Source organism: Trachypithecus francoisi, unplaced genomic scaffold, assembly GCF_009764315.1.
Source record: "Trachypithecus francoisi isolate TF-2019V2 unplaced genomic scaffold, Tfra_2.0 Lachesis_group13, whole genome shotgun sequence".
Taxonomy (NCBI): Eukaryota; Metazoa; Chordata; class Mammalia; order Primates; family Cercopithecidae; genus Trachypithecus; species Trachypithecus francoisi.
The window spans coordinates 41,766,947-41,793,836 of NW_022681458.1; the positions used below are offsets into that span (position 1 = coordinate 41,766,947).

At 39.9% G+C, this 26,890-nt stretch overlaps 1 long non-coding RNA gene across 3 annotated transcripts in view; it reads left to right on the forward strand.

Annotated features, from left to right (window-relative positions):
* LOC117094667 overlaps nucleotides 1-26,890 on the forward strand; it is a 50,559-nt gene that overhangs the window by 10,009 nt on the left and 13,660 nt on the right. For all 3 annotated transcript variants that reach the window (XR_004441633.1, XR_004441631.1, XR_004441632.1), the window contains exon 3: nucleotides 743-812. This is a non-coding gene — a long non-coding RNA (uncharacterized LOC117094667). The remainder of the gene's footprint in view (nucleotides 1-742; nucleotides 813-26,890) is intronic.

The following is a 26,890-nucleotide window of genomic DNA, read 5'->3' on the forward strand; positions in this document are numbered from 1 at the left end:
TAATTACTAAGGAGATCTACTGCTTTCTAAAATAACTGGTTAAAAACAAGTAGAGATTAATTATACAATAATTAGTGTATAATGACATTTAGGCAACCTGACTTCACTCTGTTTTGCCAATCGCATACATGTTACTTTCCATTGTTAGATAGAGGATTGCTGAAATGTTATCTAAAAGTCCAAACATGTACATGAATTGTAAATGCAGCTTTTGATTTGTGGTCTTGTTTTTAGCTTGACCTTTTAATGAAATCTATTTTTATTTTTATTTTTTTGAGACAAGGTCTTGCTTTGTCGCCCAGGCTGCAGTGCAGTGGCACAATCTCGGCTCACTGTGATCTCCACCCCCCAGATTCAAGTGATTCTCCTGCCTCAGCCTCCCTAGTAGCTGAGATCACAGGCGTGTGCCACCACACCCGGCTAATTTTTGTATTTTTTTAGTAGAGACAGGATTTCTCCACGTTGACCATGCTGGTCGCGAACTCCTGACTTCAGGTGATCTACCCACCTTGGCCTCCCAAAGTGCTGGGATTACAGGCAGGAGCCACCATGCCCTGCCTTAATGAAATCTATTCTTATTGAAGAGAATGGAGAATGTGTTTTAGAAGGAAAATTATAGCAAATATTAAATACTACAGAGTTGTCTCAGTATTGCTAAAATAATTAAGGTCTTTAAGAAATACAAGTAAGAATTTAAAGAGTAAAGAAACAGACTAAAGTAAGCACAAATGTTTCCCTACAGTCAAGGGATTTGTACAGCCCTATAGGAGACACCTCCAGAGAAAGTAACAGCTCTCAACTGATTCACTGAGGTATGTATGTCATTTATGGCAAGTCATTGCCGCTGCAATTCCTTCTCACAGATCCCGTTGATATTACTGTAATATCTATTTTCTGTCTCCATCCCTTCTGTCTTCTTCTAGGAGACCAATTCTGTAAATCACTACTTTTCTAACAACACTGGCACAGATGGCCCAGCATTCTCCCTTTTCTCAGAGCTGGTTTTCCATCCCAGAAAGAGGTCTTACATATACAAAGTTATTCTAATCAGTTGTGTGAGTTTTCTCTTCTCTAACTGATAAGGGTTCTGCACAGGGATTAGATTAATGCTAATAGTGTCCAAAAGGCTATAGCTCACCTCTGGACTCTTGAGAGTTCTCAAGGGATCCTGCTGAGCTCTCCCTTTTTAATGCTATTCAATATAATAGAAAAGTTGCAAAATTGGAAGGAATCTGAGAAAGACTAATTTACAATGGAAAGGACAGCATTAAAAGGCACAAACTCCAATAGCTACAGGGGCCAGGTCTATATTATAAATAGTAAAATTGGCCACAAGTAAACAATAGGGAATGTAAACCCTGGCAAACTAGAGAGATGTCATATTTGAAGAAGGCAGTCACTATTCACTGCTAGCCAGTTGTAAAATGAAGGCAACATTTTGCCAAACCTTCAAACTTGTTAAAAGATTTCTCGACACAAATCAGATACAGATTTTTATGTTTCATTTGCCAACTTGTAAATGTTGACAACTAATTAAATTTGCTTGCAAAACACTGTATTAAATGCACATATAGACTATATTTGGCCTATGGGCCACAAATGTGCAACTTCTCTACTGAAAGGTGAAATGACTGGATACAGAAAGGCAGGAGATGGGGGGAAGAAAAAGACAAGACAGAAAAGACCGGGCATAGTGGCTCATACCTGTAATCTCAGTACTTTGGGAGGCCGAGGCAGGCAGATCACTTGAGGTCAGGAGTTTGAGACCAGCCTGGTGAACATGGTGAAACCCCATCTCTACTAAACAAACAAAAATTAGCCGGACATGGTGGTGGGCACCTGTAATCCCAGCTACTCAGGAGGCTGAGGCAGGAGAATCACTTGAACCTGGGAGGCGGAGGTTGCAGTGAGCCGAAATTGCTCCACTGCACTCCATCCTGGGCAACACAGTGAGAGTCTGTCTTAAAAAAAAAAAAAAAAAAAAAGGCAAAATCCCTTAAATGTGGCTTTCTGAGAGCAATTGAGAGGGAAAAGAATGTGGAAATGATTTTAAGAAGTTCTGTGAGATTTTAATTGGATCACATTTGATGTACTTTAAGAGATTAAAAAAGTTTTACTTTTAAAAAATTATTCTTGGTTTTGAACAGGTATTTTTTTGTGTTTTAATAAGCTTCTTTGCCAAAACTGGGCCTTGAGAGGAACCGGCTTCATATGAGGTATGCCACTCTAGCATATAATTTGGCTCCCATAATGCTCAATAAAATAAAAATTAGAGAATGGAGCATTTGGGGATTTGAAAGCTTATTCTTTGGCTAGTTTCACCAGCTAAGCAACACCATGTACACTGTTCCTGTGGTATATAATTTATTAGAGACCTACTTCCTCAAAATGCAAATCACTGCATGTCAAGAAGGCTTTGGCTAAAGTCATGAAGATTTACTCCTATCTTTTTCTTCTAAAAATTTTATAGTTTTAGCTCATATATTTAGTTCTACACCCCCTTTCGAGTTTTGAATGCTTCAAAGAAGGGGTCCAACTTCATTGTTTTGTTTTTTTTTTTTGCATGTGTCTGTCCAGTTGACCCTGTACCACTTGTTAAAAGGCTTTTTTTTCCCCATTGAATTATCTTAGCACCTTTGTTGAAAAACATTTGACCGTAAATTTAAGGTCTATTTCTAGACTCTCAATCCTATTTTACTGTTTTACATGCCTATCCTCATACCAATATGCACTGTCTTGATTATTGTAGCTCTGTAGTAAGTACTGAAATGGGGAAATATGAGCCCTCCAACTTTGATCATTTTTTTTCAAGATTGTTTTGGCTATTCTGGGTTCCTTGCATTTCCATATACATCTTAGGGTCAGCTTAAACATTTTTGCAAAAGAGGCAGTTGGAATTTTGATCTCATATTCTCATATATGGCACCAAAAGCACAAGAGTAAAAAAAAAGGGGGGGGGGCATATCAGACTTTTATCTAATTAGAAAAAGTTTAGTGCTTCAAAGGACACCGATAGAAAATGAAAAGACAACCCACAGAAGGAGAGAAAATATTTGGATATAACATATTGGTTGTGTTAGTCCATTTTATATTGCTCTAAAGGAATACCAGAAATTGGGTAATTTATTAAAAAAACGGAGGAGGTTTATTTGGCTCACAGTGTTCCGCAGGCTATAAAAGAAGCATGGCACCATCGTCTGCTTCTGGTGAGGCCTCAGGAAGATTTTACCCATGGCAAAAGAGGAAAGGAGCTGGCATGTCACATGGCAAGAGAGGTAGCAAGAGAGAAGGGAGGAGATCCTAGGCTCTTTTTAACAACCACATCTCATGTGAGCCTACAACCACTCATTACCATAGGGAAGGCACCAAGCCACTGGCTAGAGATTTGCCCCCGTGACCCAAACACCTTCCATTAGATCCTGCCTCCAGCATTGGGGATCACATCTCAACATGAGATTCAGAGGGGACAAACCTCCAAACTATACCATTGGTTAAAGGATTTATATCCAAAATATAAAATCCATTCTTACTACTCAGTAATAAAAAGAAAACCCAATTTTTTTTAATGGGTAAAGGATCTGAATAGACATTTCAGAGAAGATACACAAACAATAAGCACATGAGAAGATGCTCAACACCATTAGCCACTAGGGAAATGCGAATCAAAACCCTAAGAGATACCACATTATATCCACCAGGATGGTCACAGTAAAAAGACAGATAATAAAAAATGTCAACAAAAAGTTGGGTATTCATGCATTGCTCATAAGAATGGTGTAGTGGCTTTAGAAAACAGTTTGATAGTTTTCAAAATGTTAAATGTAGATTTATCATGTGACCCAGCAATTCTACTCTTTGGTATATATTCAACAGAAATGAAAATATATAACCACACAGCAACTTGTTCACAGATGTTTATAGCAGTACTATTTGTAATAGCCAAAAAGTAAAAACAACACAAATGTGTATTAACTGATAAATGAATTAAAAATGTCATATATTCATATAATATATTGATTTATTGAATAATAAAATATTAATCAATAATAACAAAAAGGAATTAGCCTGGGCACAGTGGCTCATTCCTATAATACCAACACTTTGGGAGGCTGAGGCAGGAGGATTGCTTGAGCCCAGGAGTTCAAGACCAGCCTGGGCAACATAGTGAGACACTGCCTCTATTTTTTTTAAGTAATTAAATACTGATCTAAGCTACAACATGGATGAATTATGAAAACATGCTAAGTGAAAGAAGCTAGTCACAAAAGACTACATATTATATGAGTCCATTTTTATGAGTGCTCTAAAAATTGAGTATCTATAGATTCAGAAGTTAGATTAGTGATTACATAGGGCTGATGAGAAGAGGAACTAATTAAAACCTGGTCACTAAGTCCACTTAAGGGGAGGAGAATTACCTTCTACCTTTTGAAAAGGCTCTATCTCTCGAGGGGAGGAGTATCCAAACTCTTGTAGACATTTTAAAACAACCATACCCAAGCTCACGCTAGACCCATCAGAATTCAGAGAACTTTGAACTTAAGCACAAGGTGAATAAAAAATAAGGTACAGCTGAGTGCAGTGGCTCATGCCTGTAATCCCAGCACTTTGGGAGGCCGAGGCGGGTGGATCACAAGGTCAGGAGTTCAAGACCAGCCTGACCAACATGGTGAAACCCCATCTCTACTAAAAATACAAACAAAAATTAGCCGGGTATGGTGGCACCCTCCTGTAATCCCAGCTACTCAGGAGGCTGAGGCAGGAGAATCACTTGAACCCAGGAGGCAGAGGTTGCTGTGAGCTGAGATCGTGCCATTGCACTCTAGTCTGGGTGATGAGAGAGCCTCTGTAGGAAGAAAGAGAGAAAGAGAGAAGAGAGAGAGAGAGAGAGAAAGAGAGAAAGAAAGAGAGAGAGAGAAAGAAAGAGGGAAGGAGAGAAGGAGGGAGGGAGGGGAAAGAAAGAAAGAAGGCTTAGCTAAGACTAGATTATTGTCAAGTCCAACAGAGCTTAAAGGTTAAAAAACTGTATGAGACTAAAACATAACCTTTATCTTGAAAAACCTGGGGAGCCACTGAAGAATTTTAAATGGGGAAACTCATGATAAGGTCTGTACTTTAGAAAGATCACTGTTATACAGCAGTATGGAGAAGAAATTGAAGGAGGCAAAAATGCAGTCAAGGGAAGCCAGTTGGACAGCTACTTCAGTACTCCATATATGTCTTGTTATTTATTGTCACAATAATGCTGTATATATAGCAAACCAATCTCAAATTCAGTAGCATAAAACAATAGTACTTATCATTGCTCATGAACCTGTTAGTCAGCTGAGCAGTTCTGCTGATCTGGCCCAGTATCAGCTGAACTTGGCTAATCCCTGTGTTCAGCTGACAGAAAGGTTAGGGGCTGGATTATTTATTATAGCTTCACTTGCATGTCTGGTGACTGGCTAGCTATTAGCTAAGGCAACAAAGGTGACTAGACTATGTATCACTTATTATCCAGAAGAGTAGTCTGGGCTTGCTTATTTTCATGATGGTGGTGCCTAGGAGAATGAGCAAAAGTGAAGCCAAGACTTAGAACTTGCATGTTATCCAGCTGCTGCATTCTATTAACCAGAGCAAGAAATAAGTCCAGCTCAATTCAATGAGTGAAGAAATAGATTCCACCTCTTAATGGGAAAAACTGCGAAGTCACATTGCATAGGACATAGATATAGACAGGGTTGAAGAATTGTGGCCATTTTTATAATCTACCACAGTCCACTCTCTGGCCACAATTATTCACATCCCTCCTCATGATCCCTCTTCCTACTCCAAAATATGGTATTGTGGCATTTGAGAAAACAGCAGAAGCAGGAAGGCCACTCTCATCTTCCTCTCATTTTTCTTTCCTGGAGCAGCCATAAAACTTAATTTCCTGACCTTCCCCTGAAGTAGATCATATGACCTTTGTGTCAGAGGTTCCTTTCTTGTTTTTGGAGGAAAGGAACATCCTTATCTCCGAAGGCACAGGGTCACAGGAGAAGGATCTGAACAAACAAGCCTTGCTAAGTTCCCCCCAGTTTATTACCATTAGATCACACCACCTTTGTCCATACGTCTCAGCTATCCACTTCTTCATCAAACATAGCATAAAAATATACAAATTTCCCTGTTTGAGTCTGCATTTCTGAAAGCTTCTGTGTCGTGTTAAACTTATATTAAAGAAATTTGAATGCTTTTCTCCTATTAATCTTTCTTTTGTTATAGGGGCCTCAGCCATGAATCTGGTGAATGATGAGAAGATAAGTCTTTTTACCCATATACTCACATACAAATACATTCACTCCTACCCCAAGACACCCTAATTCTCATCCAATCATGGTTTCATACTTCAGAATTTCATGTTCTATATCAGGTACCAATGTGGCAGAATCTCCTGATATGCACTGTAAGGTGAAAAAGGTTACCTGTCCCTCACACACTCAATATTTAGTGGTGAAATAAGGAGTGGAAAGTCACATAATACTTCCATTCAAAAAGAGGAAAGTTAGCACACTTCAGTCCTTGTTTCCGAGCTGTTCTGAAATTCATCTAGACACATGTTCTCAGATCCCTCTGTTCCTAGGAAAGGGAATATTCCTTGAGTGGGGCCCAACTTAGGTCTCTGGGAGTGACTCTGTATTCCATTGTGTTCAATGAGTTTTGGCTCTAGATTCTGAGCAATATACTATGAGACACCTTTTCTTTTTTTTTTTTTTTTATTATACTTTAAGTTCTAGGGTACATGTGCATGACGTTTATATCATGTATAACTCCCCAATGCAATCCCTCCCTCCTCCCCCCTCCCCATGATAGGCCCCAGTGTGTGATGTTCCCCTTCCCGAGTCCAAGTGATCTCATTGTTCAGTTCCCACCTATGAGTGAGAACATGCGGTGTTTGGTTTTCTCTTCTTGTGATAGTTTGCTAAGAATGATGGTTTCCAGCTGCATCCATGTCCCTACAAAGGATGCAAACTCATCCTTTTTTATGGCTGCATAGTATTCCATGGTGTATATGTGCCACATTTTCTTAATCCAGTCTGTCACAGATGGACATTTGGGTTGATTCCAAGTCTTTGCTATTGTGAATAGTGCCGCAATAAACATACGTGTGCATGTGTCTTTGTAGTAGAGTAATTTATAATCCTTTGGGTATATACCCAGTAGTGGGATGGCTGGGTCATATGGTACATCTAGTTCTAGATCCTTGAGGAAACGCCATACTGTTTTCCATAATGGTTGAACTAGTTTACAATCCCACCAACAGTGTAAAAGTGTTCCTATTTCTCCACATCCTCTCCAACACCTGTTGTTTCCTGACTTCTTAATGATTGCCATTCTAACTGGTGTGAGATGGTATCTCATTGTAGTTTTGATTTGCATTTCTCTGATGGCGAGTGATGACGAGCATTTTTTCATGTGTCTGTTGGCTGTATGGATGTCTTCTTTTGAGAAATGTCTGTTCATATCCTTTCCCCACTTTTTGATGGGGTTGTTTGTTTTTTTCTTGTATATTTGTTTGAGTTCTTTGTAGATTCTGGATATTAGCCCTTTGTCAGATGAGTAGGTTGCAAAAATTTTTTCCCATTCTGTAGGTTGCCTGTTCACTCTGATGGTAGTTTCTTTAGCTGTGCAAAAGCTCTTTAGTTTAATTAGATCCCATGTGTCAATTTTTGCTTTTGCTGCCGTTGCTTTTGGTGTTTTAGACATGAAGTCCTTGCCCATGCCTATGTCCTGAATGGTACTACCTAGATTTTCTTCTAGGGTTTTTATGGTATTAGGTCTAACATTTAAGTCTCTAATCCATCTTGAATTAATTTTCGTATAAGGGGTAAGGAAAGGATCCAGTTTCAGCTTTCTACTTATGGCTAGCCAATTTTCCCAGCACCATTTATTAAATAGGGAATCCTTTCCCCATTTCTTGTTTCTCTCAGGTTTGTCAAAGATCAGATGGCTGTAGATGTGTGGTATTATTTCTGAGGACTCTGTTCTGTTCCATTGGTCTATATCTCTGTTGTGGTACCAGTACCATGCTGTTTTGGTTACTGTAGCCTTGTAGTATAGTTTGAAGTCAGGTAGCGTGACGCCTCCAGCTTTGTCCTTTTGACTTAGGATTGTCTTGGCAATGCGGGCTCTTTTTTGGTTCCATATGAACTTTAAAGCAGTTTTTTCCAATTCTGTGAAGAAAGTCATTGGTAGCTTGATGGGGATGGCATTAAATCTATAAATAACCTTGGGCAGTATGGCCATTTTCACGATATTGATTCTTCCTATCCATGAGCATGGTATGTTCTTCCATTTGTTTGTGTCCTCTTTGATTTCACTGAGCAGTGGTTTGTAGTTCTCCTTGAAGAGGTCCTTTACATCCCTTGTAAGCTGGATTCCTAGGTATTTGATTCTCTTTGAAGCAATTGTGAATGGAAGTTCATTCCTGATTTGGCTCTCTGCTTGTCTGTTACTGGTGTATAAGAATGCTTGTGATTTTTGCACATTAATTTTGTATCCTGAGACTTTGCTGAAGTTGCTTATCAGCTTAAGGAGATTTTGGGCTGAGACGATGGGGTTTTCTAAATATACAATCATGTCATCTGCAAACAGGGACAATTTGACTTCTTCTTTTCCTAACTGGATACCCTTGATTTCTTTCTCTTGCCTGATTGCCCTAGCCAGAACTTCCAACACTATGTTGAATAGGAGTGGTGAGAGAGGGCATCCCTGTCTTGTGCCAGTTTTCAAAGGGAATTTTTCCAGTTTTTGCCCATTCAGTATGATATTAGCTGTGGGTTTGTCATAAATAGCTCTTATTATTTTGAGGTACGTTCCATCAATACCAAATTTATTGAGCGTTTTTAGCATAAAGGGCTGTTGAATTTTGTCAAAAGCCTTTTCTGCATCTATTGAGATAATATGTGGTTCTTGTCTTTGGTTCTGTTTATATGCTGGATTACGTTTATTGATTTGCGAATGTTGAACCAGCCTTGCATCCCAGGGATGAAGCCCACTTGATCATGGTGGATAATCTTTTTGATGTGCTGCTGAATCCGGTTTGCCAGTATTTTATTGAGGATTTTTGCATCGATGTTCATCAGGGATATTGGTCTAAAATTCTCTTTTTTTGTTGTGTCTCTGCCAGGCTTTGGTATCAGGATGATGTTGGCCTCATAAAAAGAGTTAGGGAGGATTCCCTCTTTTTCTATTGATTGAAATAGTTTCAGAAGGAATGGTACCAGCTCCTCCTTGTACCTCTGGTAGAATTCAGCTGTGAATCCATCTGGTCCTGGACTTTTTTGGTGGGTAGGCTATTAATTGTTGCCTCAATTTCAGAGCCTGCTATTGGTCTATTCAGGGATTCAACTTCTTCCTGGTTTAGTCTTGGAAGAGTGTAAGTGTCCAGGAAATTATCCATTTCTTCTAGATTCTCTAGTTGATTTGCGTAGAGGCATTTATAGTATTCTCTGATGGTTGTTTGTATTTCTGTGGGGTCGGTGGTGATATCCCCTTTATCATTTTTTATTGCGTCTATTTGATTCTTCTCTCTTTTCTTCTTTATTAGTCTAGCTAGCGGTCTGTCAATTTTGTTGATCTTTTCAAAAACCAACTCCTGGATTCATTGATTTTTTGGAGGGTTTTTTGTGTCTCTATCTCCTTCAGTTCTGCTCTGATCTTAGTTATTTCTTGCCTTCTGCTAGCTTTTGAATGTGTTTGCTCTTGCCTCTCTAGTTCTTTTAATTGTGATGTTAGAGTGTCAATTTTAGATCTCTCCTGCTTTCTCTTGTGGGCATTTAGTGCTATAAATTTCCCTCTACACACTGCTTTAAATGTGTCCCAGAGATTCTGGTATGTTGTATCTTTGTTCTCATGGTTTCAAAGAACATCTTTATTTCTGCTTTCATTTCGTTATGTACCCAGTAGTCATTCAGGAGCAGGTTGTTCAGTTTCCATGTAGTTGAGCGGTTTTGATTGAGTTTCTTAGTCCTGAGTTCTAGTTTGATTGCACTGTGGTCTGAGAGACAGTTTGTTATAATTTCAGTTCTTGTACATTTGCTGAGGAGTGCTTTACTTCCAATTATGTGGTCAATTTTGGAATAAGTGCGATGTGGTGCTGAGAAGAATGTATATTCTGTTGATTTGGGGTGGAGAGTTCTATAGATGTCTATTAGGTCCGCTTGGTGCAGAGATGAGTTCAATTCCTGGATATCCTTGTTAACTTTCTGTCTGGTTGATCTGTCTAATGTTGACAGTGGAGTGTTGAAGTCTCCCATTATTATTGTATGGGAGTCTAAGTCTCTTTGTAGGTCTCTAAGGACTTGCTTTATGAATCTGGGTGCTCCTGTATTGGGTGCATATATATTTAGGAGAGTTAGCTCTTCCTGTTGAATTGATCCCTTTACCATTATGTAATGGCCTTCTTTGTCTCTTTTGATCTTTGATGGTTTAAAGTCTGTTTTATCAGAGACTAGGATTGCAACCCCTGCTTTTTTTTTGTTCTCCATTTGCTTGGTAGATCTTCCTCCATCCCTTTATTTTGAGCCTATGTATGTCTCTGCATGTGAGATGGGTCTCCTGAATACAGCAGACTGATGGGTCTTGACTCTTGATCCAGTTTGCCAGTCTGTGTCTTTTAATTGGAGCATTTAGTCCATTGACATTTAAGGTTAATATTGTTATGTGTGAACTTGATCCTGTCATTATGATATTAACTGGTTATTTTGCTCGTTAGTTGATGCAGTTTCTTCCTAGCCTCGATGGTCTTTACATTTTGGCATGTTTTTGCAATGGCTGGTACCGGTTGTTCCTTTCCATGTTTAGGGCTTCCTTCAGGGTCTCTTGTAAGGCAGGCCTGGTGGTGACAAAATCTCTAAGCATTTGCTTATCTGTAAAGGATTTTATTTCTCCTTCACTGATGAAGCTTAGTTTGGCTGGATATGAAATTCTGGGTTGAAAATTCTTTTCTTTAAGAACGTTGAATATTGGCCCCCACTCTCTTCTGGCTTGTAGAGTTTCTGCCGAGAGGTCTGCTGTTATTCTGATGGGCTTCCTTTGTGGGTAACCCGACCTTTCTCTCTGGCTGCCCTTAAGATTTTTTCCTTCATTTCAACTTTGGTGAATCTGGCAATTATGTGTCTTGGAGTTGCTCTTCTGGAGGAGTATCTTTGTGGCGTTCTCTGTATTTCCTGAATTTGAATGTTGGCCTGCCCTACTAGGTTGGGGAAGTTCTCCTGGATGATATCCTGAAGAGTGTTTTCCAACTTGGTTCCATTTTCCCCCTCACTTTCAGGCACCCCAATCAGACGTAGATTTGGTCTTTTTACATAATCCCATACTTCTTGCAGGCTTTGTTCATTTCTTTTTCTTCTTTTTTCTTTTGGTTTCTCTTCTCGCTTCATTTCATTCATTTGATCCTCAATCGCTGATACTCTTTCCTCCAGTTGATCGAGTCGGTTACCGAAGCTTGTGCATTTGTCACGTATTTCTCGTGTCATGGTTTTCATCTCTGTCATTTCGTTTATGATCTTCTCTGCATTAATTAGTCTAGCTGTCAATTCTTCCACTTTTTTTTCAAGATTTTTAGTTTCTTTGCGCTGGGTACGTAATTCCTCCTTTAGCTCTGAGAGGTTTGATGGACTGAAGCCTTCTTCTCTCATCTCGTCAAAGTCATTCTCTGACCAGCTTTGATCCGTTGCTGGCGATGGGCTGCGCTCCTTTGCAGGGGGAGATGCGCTCTTATTTTTTGAATTTCCAGCTTTTCTGCCCTGCTTCTTCCCCATCTTTGTGGTTTTATCTGTCTCTGGACTTTGATGATGGTGACGTACTGATGGGGTTTTGGTATAGGTGTCCTTCCTGTTTGATAGTTTTCCGTCTGACAGTCAGAAGGACTGTCTGTTGGTCTGTTAGAGATTGCTTGAGGTCCACTCCAGACCCTGTTTGCCTGGGTATCAGCAGCAGAGGTTGCCGAAGATAGAATATTGCTGAACAGCGAGTGTACCTGTCTGATTCTTTCTTTGGAAGTTTCCTCTCAGGGGTGACGCCACCCTGTGAGGTGTGGGGTATCAGACTGCCCCTAGTGGGGGATGTCTCCCAGCTAGGCTACTCAGGGGTCAGGGACCCACCTGAGCAGGCAGTCTGTCCGTTCTCAGATCTCAACCTCCGCGTTAGGAGATCCACGGCTCTCCCCAAAGCTGTCAGACAGAGTCGTTCGGGTCTGCAGCGGCCCCGCTCTTTCCCCTAATGGACTGCAGCTGTGCGCTGACCGCAGCGGTAGAGTCTACAGAGACAGGCAGGCTTCCTTGAGCTGCTGTGAGCTCCACCCAGTTCGAGCTTCCCAGCGGCTTTGTTTACCTACTTAAGCCTCAGCAATGGCGGGCGCCCCTCCCCCAGCCTCGCTGCTGCCTTGCGGATAGATCGCCGCAGACGGCTGTGTTAGCAGTGAGGGAGGCTCCGTGGGCTTGGGACCCTCCCGGCCAGGTGTGGGATATATTCTCCTGGTGTGCCTGTTCCTTAAAGCGCAGTATTGGGGTGGGAGTTACCCGATTTTCCAGGTGTTGTGTGTCTCAGTTCCCCTGGCTAGGAAAAGGGATTCCTTCCCCCTTGCGCTTCCAGGTGAGGCGATGCCTCGCCCTGCTTCAGCTCACGCTGGTCAGGCTGCAGCAGCTGACCCGCACCGATTGTCCGGCACTCCCTAGAGAGATGACCCCAGTACCTCAGTTGAAAATGCAGAAATCACCGGTCTTCTGTGTGGCTCGCGCTGGGAGTTGGAGACTGGAGCTGTTCCTATTCGGCCATCTTCCATACAACCGAGACACCTTTTCTTCTCCATTATCCTTTGGATACATTTTAAGTAGCTCATGTTGGCAGCTGACTAACTTTCTTAACCTGCTTTCTGCCAATGGCAAATTAGGGATCCAGAGGTCTTTTTGCATGTTCGAATACTCAGCCCTTTTAAGGGCATGTTAATAGCTTTTTTACCTATAAAATTTACTTAAAAATTGTATGTTTCCTATGCAATTTGATTATAGTCTATGCCATGCTCCAAAGCTCACAATCATAATTGTTTTTTTGGTTTGGGGTTTTTTTTTTTTTAAGACAGGGTCTCACTTTTTTTGCCAAGGTTGGAGTGCAGTAGCACAATCATGGCTTATTGCAGCTTTGACCTGCACGGCTCAAGCAATCCTCCCACCTCAGCCTCCCAAATAGCTAGGACCACAGGCATGCACCACGTTCAGCTAATTTTTTAATTTTTTTGTAAAGACAGAGTCTCCCACTGTTGCCTGGGCTGGTCTCAAACTCCTGGGCTCAAGTGACCCGCCCACTTTAGCCTCCCAATGTGCTGGGATTACAGGCATGAGCCACTGTGCCCAGCCTCCACAATTGTTTTTAAGACATGCCTCTCACCAGACATGGTGGTGTGTGCCTATAGTCCCAGCTGCTCTGAATGCTGACGCAGGAGGATCACTTGAGTTCAAGAGTTCTGGGCTGTAATGCACTATACCAATTTTGTGTCTGCACTAGCTTCATTATCAATATGGTAACCTCCAAGGAGCAGAGGACCACCAGATTGCCTAAGGAGGGGTAAACCAACCCAGGTCAGAAACAGCAGGTCACAACTCCCGTGCTGATCAGTAATGGGCAACATAGTGAGATCCCATCTCTTAAACAAATAATAATAATAAAACATGCCTCTCTGTATAGAGATTTTTACTTTGGGAAGAGGTTTCTGTGAGACCATGACCTTAAAATTCCAAAACCCCTCTGCCCTGCTGATAAGGTCTAATGGTTATTACTTTAGTTCTTTCAAAGACCTATATGAAGGATCTTATATTTATACTCTTGATCTTATCTATATCTGTGGCTACCAGGCTATATTTTAATTGGAGAAACTGGAGATAGAAAGTTTTATTTCCCAATATAAGAGGTCCTGGGCCCTCTATACTCTCTTTATATTTGGTTTGACTACTGGCCATTTTTAACTCTTGTCTCTTTCATTCTGTATCTTTTCATACACAACTAGGAGCTGATACCATCAGCATTCTTACTGAACTCTTTAGTGAAATAGAGAAGTTCATAAAATGCTTCTGAGAAGATGGACTAAATAGGAATTTCTGTATTCCTCCTGATAAGTACAGCTAAAAACCCTGGACATTATTTATGAAACAAACTGAAGAAGACTCTGAAAGGTAGAAAGGAGAAAGCAGACCAACTAGGGACCTCAGGACTCAAGGAACAAAATGTTGGTAATACCTTGGGTATTCTTTTTGCATCATATATTGCAGAATTGGAGCTGAAGAAGCCAGCACCTCAGAAATGCCCCTAGGCATAGACCAAAAAAAGAAAGAAAAAGAAAAAGAAAATCCTCAAAAAGAGCTTGTAAGCCGGGCGTGGTGGCTCACTCCTGTAATCCCAGCACTTTGGGATACTGAGGCGGGCAGATTGCTTGAGCTCAGGAGTTCAAGACCAGGCTGGGCAACATTGTGAAATCACGTCTCTACCAAAATAATTTAAAAATTAGTCAGGCATGGTGGCACATATCTGTGGTCCTAGCTACTCGGGAGGCTGAAGTAGGCCTGAGGGCTGGAGGTTGCAGTGAGCTGAGATCGTGCCACTGAACTCTAGCCTAGGTGACAGAGTGAAACTCCATCTAAAAAAGGGACCAGGAAAGCCGGAAGCAGTGGCTCACGCCTGTAATCCCAACACTTTGGGAGGCTGAGGCAGGCAGATTTACATTAAGGCTCACTGTTTGTATTAGGTTGGTGCCATTAAAATGGCAAAGACTTTTGCACCACCTAATATTTATATTCTATGGATTTTGACAAATGTGTACTGCCATGAATCCACCATTACAGTATCATACTGAATAGTTTCACCACGCTAAATATCCCGTGTTCCACCTAGTCATTGCTCCTTTGGAGATCTCTGATCTTTTCACTGTCTCCATAGTTTACTTTCTCCAGTATGTCACACAGGTAGAATTAGGTAGTAGCCAGCCTTTTCAGATTGGCTTCTTTCACTTAGCAATATGCATTTAAGTTTCCTCCATACCTTTTTGGCATGATAGCTCATTTTTTTATTGCTGAATAGTATTCCATTGAATTTATGAATCAGAGTTAATGTATTCATTCACTTATTGGAGGGTATCTTGGTTGCCTCCAAGTTTTCAGCAATTATGAGTAAAGCTGTTATAAACATTTGGTGTGCAGACTTTTGCTTGGACATAAGTTTTTAGGTCATCTGGGTAAATACCAAAAAGTGCAACTGCTGGATTGAATGGTAAAAGTATGTTTAGTTTTCTGAAAAACTGTCAAACTATCTTCCAAAGTGGCTATACCATTTTGCATTCTTACCATCTTTAAATGAAAGATTCTATTGCTCTACATCCTCACCAACTTTTGGTGTTGTGAATGTTTTGGATTTGGGCCATTCTAATAGGTGTGTGATAATAACTCATTGTTTTATTTTGTAATTCTCTGATGATATATAATATTGAGTGTCTTTTTATATGCTTATTTCCATGTGAATATTTTCTTTGGTGAGGTGTCTGCTTAAATCTTTTGTTTATTTGTTAATTGGGCTGTTTGTTTTCTCACTGCTTAGCTTTTAAGAGTTCTTTAATCATTTTGGATATCAGGCCTTTATCAGATACTTGTTTTGCAAATTTTTTTTCTAATCTGTAGCTTGTCTTCTCTCTCTCTCTCTCTCTCTCTCTCTCTCTCTCTCTCTCTCTCTCTATCTCTCTCTGTCTCTATGACCAGGTCTCACTTTGTTGCCCAGGCTGGTCTTGAACTGGACCCAAGCAATCCTCCCACCTCAGCTCCCCAGAGTGCTGGGATTACAGACGTGAGCCACCATGCTTAGCCTTTTTTATTCTCTTAACAGTGAATTTCACAAAGCAGAAGTTTTAATTTTAAGGAAGTCCAACTATCAGTGTTTTCTTTTATGGATTGTGCTTTAAGTAATGTATCCAAAAAGACATCACCAAACCCAAAGTCACCTAGATTTTTCTCTGTTGTCTACTGGAACTTTTATAGCTTTTCATTTTACATTTAGATCTGTGATACATTTTGAGCTAGTTTTTATGAAAGATGTGAAATTTGTGTCTACATTTATTTTTTATTTTGCATGTGGATGGACAGTTGTTTCAGCACCATTTGTTGAACTATCTTTGCTCCATTGTATTGCCCTTGCTCCTTTGTCAAAGATTAGTTGACTATTTTTGAGTGGGTCTATTTCTGGACTTTCTATTCTGTTTCATTGATCTAGTCAGTAGTCTTTTAACAATTTCCCTTATTTGCTTATGCTCATTTGAGTTGAATTTTTATCAGTTGCAGCAGAAATATCACTGATTAATTCAAGCACCATGCTAATCTCTTTATATAAATTTAATCACAAAGTTATTCTGAAATAAATGAGGAAAATAAGACTTAGCAAAGTAAAGTAACATGTTCAAGATCATACCACTAATAAGTGACAGAACCAGCACTTGAAACCCAGTCTCTCTGCCTGTCTATACCATACTACCTATCAAAGATGACCTTGTTATTCCTTAATGGGACTAGCATAGTTGCTCTAATATTTTGTCTTCTGCTAGTAACTGCCTTTAATGACACTATAGTTGCTTTCTAAATTACATACTTCCTCCTTAGCCAGCATTTAAAGCCTAACCTCCTCTAGCTTTTTCCAATACTCTGTTACATGCTCAGTGGGACTACACTATCATCTTGTATTACACCCTCAGTTTTACTATGTCAGTACTGTTACTGAACGTATTCCTTAGGTATTGCCTCTCCAAGTATTAAAAGTCTTTTTGTCAGAGTCATCCCAATTGCCATATTCTCCCTCAAACTTTCTCAATTCTGTACCCCCATCCCACCCTAAAACTAGAATTGAGCGTTCCTTCCTGAAAATCATAAATAATTTCATTTTAACTTATTTTGTGGCACAACTTGTGCCTTATGTTTTAGTAATATGAAATTGATTTGTCACTACTATATTTTCACCTCCTCAACACGTACACTATATAAAACCTGGCATTTGTTTTTTTTAAAATTTGAGTACATAATATTTATACCAAAAACTATACTAAGTGCAAGGGTTGCAAAGATAAAAGACATAGTCACTGCCTTATAAAAGTCAACCATCTAATAGGAAAAGTCAGACCAGAAAGCAATTACTTTTCTATCATTTAAGTTTAATATGGAGGTACCCTCTGGTACTGTGGGACAGATCATAAAGTACAGAGCACATAATACGATTCGAGTGTGGGAAAGAGGGAAGACTCACCAGAGGAGAATGAATTGGAGTTAGGCAGCTGAGTCAACAACATACGCAGTAACAGCAAGATCTAAGAGGGCATTACACATTTGGAGTACAAGTAGTTTGGAATACTATAGAGCTTGAGGTTAAGAATGGCAAAGGATGAAGCTGAAGATGTAAGGAGGTGTCATATCTTTAAGAAATGTGTCAGTTCTGCAGAGGAGTTTGCATTGTTATCCTGAAGGACATAAAAATCATAAGGTTTTAAGAAAGGAAATTTCGTGATCTCATTCATGCTTAGATAGTTGTTCTAACAGCTTTGTGGATAATAGATTGCAATTAGCTGGAATAATAACAGGAAGTAAGACCAAGTAGCAAGATATTACAGTAGTCTAGGTTAAATAGTGTTAGGCCAAGAAGAGGGGACATATATGACAGTTATTTAGGAATAGAATCTATAAGACTTAGTGACTTCTTGTATATGAAAAAGAGGAATCAAAGATAATATGCAAATTATGATTTGTGTGATTATCAAAGTCTGTACTAGTAGTTAAGGGAAAACAATAGGAAGAGCATATTCAGGACACAAGGCAAGTGTTTATTTTTAAATTTTTTCATTATGAAAAATTCAAACACAAAAGTAGAGAATGGTATAATAACTTTCTCTTATACCCATCACCCCAGGTTCAACACTTTTAAGGCATTAGTCACATTTGCCTCACTTGCTTCATTTTTTTCTTTTTATTCTTTTGTTAGTTTTTCTCTCTTTAGAATTTTAAAGCAATCAAAGGCATCGTGTCTTATATACTCTGTATACTTCAAGGTCAGTTGTTCTATTAAATGTTCTATAGTAAGAAAGTTCTATATATTCCATTGAATTTCTATAACATATTGAAATACAGGCCTTTTTAAAGGCATAATGGTTAATTGTATGTGTCAAATTGAGAGGGCCACAGGGTGCCCAGCTGTTTGGTTAAATATTATTCTGGATGTGCCTGTGAGGGTGTTTTGGGATGAGATTAACATTTGTATTAGCACACCGAGTAAAATAGATTGCCCTTTTTCATGTGGGTGGGGCTCATCCAATCGATAGAAGGCCTGATTAGTACAAAAAGCTGAGTAAGGGAGAATTTGCTTTCTCTGCCTTTGACTTTGAGCTGGAACATCCTGCCTTTGGATTTGTACTGGAATTCAGACCACTGGCAATACTGATTTACAGATCTCCATACTTAGACTGGAAATATACCATCAGATCTCCTGGATCTCAAGTTTGCCAACTACAGATCTTGGAATTTCTTAACCTCCATACTTGTGAATTTTCTCAGTTCCTTATAAATACCTCAGTGACTCAGAAGGCTGAGGCAGGACAATCACTTCAGGCCAGGAGTTGGAGACCAGCCTGAGCAACATACATAGCAATACTTCGTCTCTGCAAAAAGAGTACAAAAATTAGCTGAGCATGGTGGCACATGCCTGTCATCCTAGCTACTCTGGAGGTTGAGGCAGTTCGATCACTTCAGCCCAGGAATTTGAGGTTGCAGTAAGCTGTGGTTGAGCCACTGCACTCCACTCTGGGAGACAGAGTGAAACCCTGTCTCCAATACATAAGTAGATAAAATATCACTCTGTCTCTCTATGTCACCCTTTCTCTTTTTCCGTGTGTGTGTGTGTGTGTGTGTGTGTGTGTGTTTGCACATGGATATAAATGTACCTTATTCTGTTTCTTTGAAGAATCCTCACTAATACTACAAAAGTTTTCTGTTTTTTATTAATTTATTAATTAGTAAGCAGTCATTTTTGTGCAATATGCCACATATATTTCTGCCTTCCATTTAATAGCTTTTTGTGTATATGCAATATAGTTTTTCAATTTCTGTAACACTAGACTCCACTATATGTACAGTACAAGTCAGTTAATCTTTCCAAATCACCAATTTACATTTGAAAAAATATATATAAAAATACATAAGAACGACAGTAATTTTCTTTACACAAATGACAGGGATACCTGGAAACTCTGAAGGTTAAATTTAACATCATTAGTTTTCCAGTCTCACTAAAAAATTGATCCAACTTTGCCCTATTTTTTTAATTTTTAAAAATTATTATTTTTGTAGAGTCAGGATCTTGTTATTTTGCACAGACTGGTTTTGAACTCCTGGGCTCAAGCGATCCTCCCACCTCAGCCTGAAAAAGTGCTGGGATTACAGGCATGAGCCACCGTGCCCAGCCAAGTTTCCCTATTTATGAATGAATTCAACATATAATTTGGTGGTAGTGCAAAGTAATGTTTCAAGATCTCAAACTCTCTGAACCTATTAACCTAAACAGTTACTTTCCTTGCCAGTTCAAAGAGGTGCCCTTTCCTCTTCTACTGTATAAATTACCAAGACCCATCTTATTTTTCCTCATCTGCAACAGCCGTCTTGCCAAGAGAGCCTCTACTGCCAAAGGAGCTTTCCCAGGAGGTTCTGTCATATTACCAGAGGGTCTGAAGCTACTAGAAGATAAACAACCCCTTCTCACACTGCCAAAATTGGGAGAGATGTGTTTCCAAAATGAAAATTGGAATTCATTTATTCTTAGAAACAATGTTAAAAGACAGGTACTTAGTACATCATGTATTAAATGGCTTCTTTATGGTCTACTCTAGGAACATGAGACTGTTTATGGCACCTTTATTACAAGTTCTAAACAAACTTCTCTTTGGAAAAGTCTTGAAAATTAACTTGGCGGCTTCCTATATGTACTGGTTACCAAGGAGTGGGGAACAGTTCACCTCAGCAAGAAGGAATATTTTATTGCTGACATTGTTTAGAATTGATATCACATGATGATTATCATTGAAAAGCAGATCTATTGGTTTTTAAATTTTCTCCCACATAAGGCGTCTTTGGTTGCCTGCTCCCAAAGCTGATGGTTTTACTCTCCCCTCAGCCCCACAACTTTGTACACCACTGCTTACATGTACATTAGAAGCTGGGAAGTGGAAATTAGAGTTCTGTTGTAAAAAAATAAAATGGGCCAGGCATGGTGGCTCACACCTGTAATCCCAGCACTTTGGGAGGCCAAGGCAGGTGGATCACGAGGTCAGGAGATCGAGACTATCCTGGCTAACATGGTGAAACCTCGTCTCTACAAATAATACAAAAAATTAGCCAGGCGTGGTGGCGGGCACCTATAGTCGCAGCTACTCGGGAAGCTGAGGCAGGAGAATGGCGTGAACCCAGGAGGCAGAGCTTGCATGAGCCAAGACCGTGTCACTGCACTCCAGCCTGGGCAACAGAGACAGACTCCATCTCAAAACATAAATAAATAAATAAAAATAAAAATAAAATAAAATGAAGAATTCGGAAGGATAAAAACCTGGCGTGAATCTGTGTTCTCCATTTTACCAACAAGACAATTCAGGCCTAGTAACATCCTTTCTGAGCCCCAGCTTTCCCTTCACTAAAATAGAGCTAAGTATCTATTTTTGTGAGCATTAAGTAATGTGATTTAAAGCATCTGGCACTTAGCATATACTCTTAACTAAAATTGATTTTCCCCTGCAGTAAACATTTTCATATTTTCTGGTAGCTCGGGATGTTTTGAATATATTTGCTATGTTTAGGGAATTTCTAATCTTAATATAAGTGGTGCTTCCCCAAGGTAAGCTCTGAAAATTTTTCCAGACTCTCAAAGCTAGGGCCAGCACACCTGCAGAAGACGGATTTGGAAGTTAGCAGCTTAAGAAAGGGAAGATTCTGCTTTGAAAACAATTTGCTGATAAAGGCATATGACATTTGGGATGGCAATGCTTGCAAGGCCACAACTAGTGCAGTAGTGGCCTTGCTGGGCAGTGGGAGTGGCAGCAGTTACATTTAGTGTTTGGTAGGGCAATAATAAGTTGTGGCAGTGACTGTGTCATTGGACCAGTTTTATGGTATAGTTTAAGCATTGTTTCTGGAAGCCTAATTCCATGCCTATTCCTCTAGCCTCCCATTGATTCTCTGAGTCCTCCCATCTCCTTTTAGCAAACTTCTTTTCTACTCACTCAGCCAGAATTAGCTTCTATTACTTACAGCTGTGAACCCTGACTGACAACATATTTCTTCCTTTGAAGAATTGTTACCTGTAACAGGCTAAGAAGAATATTAAGGTGGAGACAGTAATGATGTAATTTATAATCACTGTAAACAAAGGTGCATAATGCTGGAAAACAAACTCTAGAAAAGTTTAGTGAACTATTATTATATAGCAGAAATTGAAGACTGTATCTTTTAAGGAAATTATACATAATATTGGGATATTTTTGCCAAGTTTCTCTATTACTATTGGAAATAGTTGGAGACCTTAGACTTTTTTTTGTCCTCTAAAAGGAATTATCTTAAAACTAGTTTATACAAACACAAATTTATACAAATTTTCAATCTCTGGATATTGATTCTTTTGTTTTTGTTTTTCTTTTTTATACACCCTCTCTCTCTCACCAGGCTGGAGTGCAGTGGTGCAATCTCAGCTCACTGCAACCTCCACCTCTCGGGTTCAAGCCATCCTCCTGCCTCAGGCTCCTGAATAGCTGGGATTACAGGAATGCACCACCACGCCCAGCTAATTTTTGTATTTTTAGTAGAGATGGGGTTTCACCATGTAGGCCAAGCTGATCTTGAACTCCTGGCCCCAAATGATTCACCCACCTCAGCCCCCCAAAGTGCTGGGATTACAGACATGAGCCACTGTGGCGGCAGGCCAATATTGATTCTTTATAGCAGTCCCAAGTGAGTTTTTCAAGTCAAAGCCAGAATCAAAATGAATCAGGCATTATATGGCATATTAAATTTCTAGAGCTCAACTCAGCTCCCCTGATCTCTTAGCAGCAACAGCAGAGTGGCAGCTCTCTCTCATTGCAGTGGGGAAATAACAAAGCGAGAATAAAACTGCTGTTGCAAAATGAAGCACATCACCACATTTCCGTCTAATGCGTTATACTTCATGAGTCTCCCAGGAACTAGAAAAACACAACAAAGTCTTTAAAAGTGAATCCAGATGTTGGCCATCACTATAGCAGTGCTTTAATTATCAAAAAACAAAGAAATAACTCCTTAGGTACATTCTAAGCAGGTGTTTGTTCACAGAAAACAAAATAGCTGAAGAAACAGCTGTGGCATTGTATCTGCTTCAAGACTAGGGAAGAAAATTACAACCTAAATGACAGAGACTACCCAGGGAGTGAATAGAAAAATCACAATTATTAGAATTTTGCAAGTATTAACCTATATGACATAATGACTGATTAATACTAATTACTCCATTTTACAGATGGGAAAACTAAGTGCCTTGTACTATAGTCATGCCTCATTCAAAACCTGTCAGTCTTTGACAAGTTCACTACATGATGCATTTATTTTACCAGATCCTTTATGCATATCATATAGTATGGGCTTGTTTTAAAAATATATATGTATATTTTTTAACACAAATAATTTTCATTTTATGAAAATTAGAAAATAAAAATTAGCAAAAAGGAAACCTTTAAACCATCTCTAATAACTGCTAACTTTTTAGATGAGTGGATTTTACATCTGGATCTATGGTTAGGCTTCACAGGACCTGTGAACCTCTGAACTAACTAAAAAATGACAGTATGTTTTTTCCTGGGGTGAGACTCTATATACCTTTCATCAGGTTCTGAAGGATCTTTCATAAAAATTAATAACTCTCCATTCTCTAGATTTTATAAATGTGACTAGAAGACCAAAGATTTATTACAGCTTATTAGTCGCAGCTTGAGAAGGAAGGGGGCCTTTGTCTAAATGTTAAATGGGCCCAAATAAATAGTAATCTCTAAAATTTGGCTTAGCTTTTGTATAGCAATCTTGCAAAATTACTGAATATTAGGAAAATATTTCCTTTCTTCTTTAAGATTTGTACTTTTTGTTTTTGTTTCTGCGCATGTGTTTGTATGTGCAATCTGACAATTACCTGATGGACAAAAAGAACAAACAGATGCTTTTCCAGCTCGCATTTAAGATCTGGCACAAATGAAGTATCTATAAAGAGCAGTAGAGTCAAGGTGGTGATCCTGTGGATGAATAACTGAAACCTGATATACTTGACAGCAGAAAATATAAAGCAAATTGAAAAGGAGAGAGTGTGGAGATAAATAAGGAAATGTAAGAACTGATGAAGTCACTTGGATGGATTAAAAAAGCTAGGAGTAAGGGCTTTGTTTATGATTGAACTTAAGAGAGAATTGAGGGACCATCTACCTTTGATGTTAACGAGAAAGTAAAGAGGAAACCCTTTGGTGAAAAACACAGAGATGGATGTGTCATTTGATGCATCACATTATTTATTCAACAAACTCTTAGTGAGAACTTATTGTGTATGAAAGACTATGGACTGAAACATATAAGAAATAACTTTTGGCCCAAGGAATTTACAGTATAATTGAGGAAACAATACAAATCACTTCTGCAAAGTAGCAGAGACACAGATGAGGAATTGTACTGTTTGTGAAATCAAAGTGGTGGGAGTAGTCAAAAAAGTGTTTACAGAATGGTATTCAAAATGGGCTTTAAGGTAGAAATCAGATGGGTTGTTACCTGGAAAACAAGGAGAGAAAGGACAAGGCAGGAGAAGAGAGCAAGTACAAAGGCATGTGGGGGTAGGAAAGCATGGCATGGGTAGAAAATGCCAGGTAAATTGACATTGTGGGGAAAATAACGAGTTTAGTGTGGGTGAGCACAGCAAATAATGACTCTGGTTTCTGCAAAACCCCAGGGGAAAAAAGTGAAATCCTGAACTATGGCGGTAACAGAGGGGAGAGGGAAACGAGGATTAAATAGAGAAATATCTAGAAACTAAGAATCTCAAGATTTAGTACTTCTTGGGGAAGCCATCGTGAATGCTGGCTCCAAAGCTGCATTATCAACAAACTAAAATATTGATACCTTCAAGTTAAAGTCCCGGCCGGGCGCGGTGGCTCACGCCTGTAATCCCAGCACTTTGGGAGGCCGAGGCAGGTGGATCACGAGGTCAGGAGATGGAGACCATCCTGGCTAACACGGTGAAACCCTGTCTCTACTAAAAATACAAAAAATTAGCCGGGCGTAGTGGCACCTGTAGTCCCAGCTACTCAGGAGGCTGAGGCAGGAGAATGGCGTGAACCCGGGAGGCAGAGCTTGCAGTGAGCGGATAGACACAGTTCTATCTTGTCTCACGTCTCTACCTCTGTTAATCTACATTTGGGCCAAGCTTCCTCAACATGCCTATTCTCATATTCCTCCAATTACAACCTCCGGGCCTTCATGTTGCAGAACTCAGGGAGTTGGATTCTATATGAATTGTAAATCGGGTACAAGGTGCATAATGCCCTATTTACCTTTTCCTTAGCTTCCGAATTCTTTCATCAAGATCTCCAAAATGCCCCCAGCATGTTTAACTCTGCGATCAACAAAACACCCTGTGACCTCAGCCTCTTTCCTGAGGTTCCTTGAATTAATGGAAATTGCCCTGAGCTCTGAAGTCCTTGCTTCTTTTGCAGCCCTCCCACGTCGAAGCTGTCTTTTCCTTCACCTGTTATTTTTTTTTGAAGTATTTTAAAATTTATTTTCATGCGTTTAACGCCTTATGAATTTGTGTGAATCATTCAAGATTAAATCTGCCTTCCTTTCAAACTAGCTATGAGATAGTTGATTCTCCTTGACAAACTGTTCATTCTACACAACTGGCAATCTCCATAGTTGATTCTTTCAATTGGGTTGATTCCAGCCTCCTCAGAAAAGGGTATCAATGGAATCACGATTTTTAATTTTTAATTTTTTTTTTTTTTTTTTTTTGAGATGGAGTCTCACTGTGTCACCCAGGCTGGAGTGCAATGGCGTGATCTGGGCTCATGGCAACCTCCGCCTCCCAGGTTCAAGCGATTTTCCTGCCTCAGCCTCCCGAGTAGCTGGGATTACAGGCACCCACCACTAGGTCCAGCTAAGTTTTGTATTTTAGTAGAGATGGGGTTTCACCATGTTGGCCAGGCTGGTCTTGAACTTTTGACCTCAGGTGATCCACATCAACCTCCCAACGTGCTGGGATTACAGGTGTGAGCCAACACGCCCGGCCCAATTTTTTATTTTTTATTATACTTTTAAGTTCTGGGATACATATGCAGAACGTGCAGGTTTGTTACCTAGGTATACACATGCCATGGTGTTTAGCTGCACCCATCAGCCCATCATCTACAGTAGCTATTTCTCCTAATGCTATCCCTCCCCTAGTCTCCCACCCCGCAACCGGCCCCAGTATGTGATGGTCCCCTCCCTGTGTCCATGTGTTCTCATTGTTCAACTCCCACTTATGAGTGAGAACATGAAGTGTTTGGTTTTCTATTCCTGTGTCAGTTCGCTGAGAATGATGGTTTCTAGCTTCATCCATGTCCTTGCAAAGGACATGAACTCATCCTTTTTTTTTTTTTTTTTTTTTTTTGAGACGGAGTCTCACTCTGTAACCCGGGCTGGAGTGCAGCGGCGGGATCTCAGCTCACTGCAAGCTCCGCCTCCCGGGTTTACGCCATTCTCCTGCCTCAGCCTCCCGAGTAGCTGGGACTACAGGCGCCCACCACCTCGCCTGGCTATTTTTTTTGTGTGTATTTTTTTAGTAGAGACGGGGTTTCACCATGTCAGCCAGGATGGTCTCGATCTCCTGACCTCGTGATCCGCCCGTCTCGGCCTCCCAAAGTGCTGGGATTACAGGCTTGAGCCACCGCACCCGGCCGAACTCATCCTTTTTTATGGCTACATAGTATTCCATGGTGTATATCTGCCACATTTTCTTTATCCAGTCTATCATTGATGGGCATTTGGGTTGATAACAAGTCTTTGCTGTAGTGAATAGTGCTGCAATAAACATACGTGTACATGTGTCAGAGTAGAATGATTTGTAATCCTTTGGGTATATACCCAATAATGGGATTGCTGGGTCAAATGGTGTTTCTAGTTCTAGATCCTTGAGGAATCACCACACTGTCTTCCACAATGGTTGAACTAATTTACACTCCCACCAACAGTGTAAAAGCATTCCTATTTGTCCACATCTGCTCCAACATCTGTTGTTTCCTGACTTTTTAATGATTGCCATTCTAATTGGCATGAGATGGTATCTCATTGTGGTTTTGATTTGCATTTCTCTAATGACCAGTGATGATGAGAGCTTTCTTTCATGTTTTTTGGCCACATAAATGTTTTCTTTTGACAAATGTCTGTTCATATCCTTTGCCCACTTTTTGATGGGTTTTGTTGTTTTTTTTTTCTTGTAAATTTGTTTAAGTTCCTTGTAGATTCTGGATTTTAGCCCTTTGTCAGGTAGATACATTGCAAAAATTTTCTCCCATTCTGTAGGTTGCCTGTTCACTCCGATGATAGTTTCTTTTGCTGTGCAGAAGCTCTTTAGTTTAATTAGATCCTGTTTGTCAATTTTGGCTTTTGTTGCCATTGCTTTTGGTGTTTTATCCATGAAGTCTTTGCCCATTCCTATGTCCTGAATGGTGTTGCCTAGGTTTTCTTCTAGGAGTTTTATGATTTGGGGTTTTACTTTTAAGTCTTTAGCCCATATTGGCCGGGCGCGGTGGCTCAAGCCTGTAATCCCA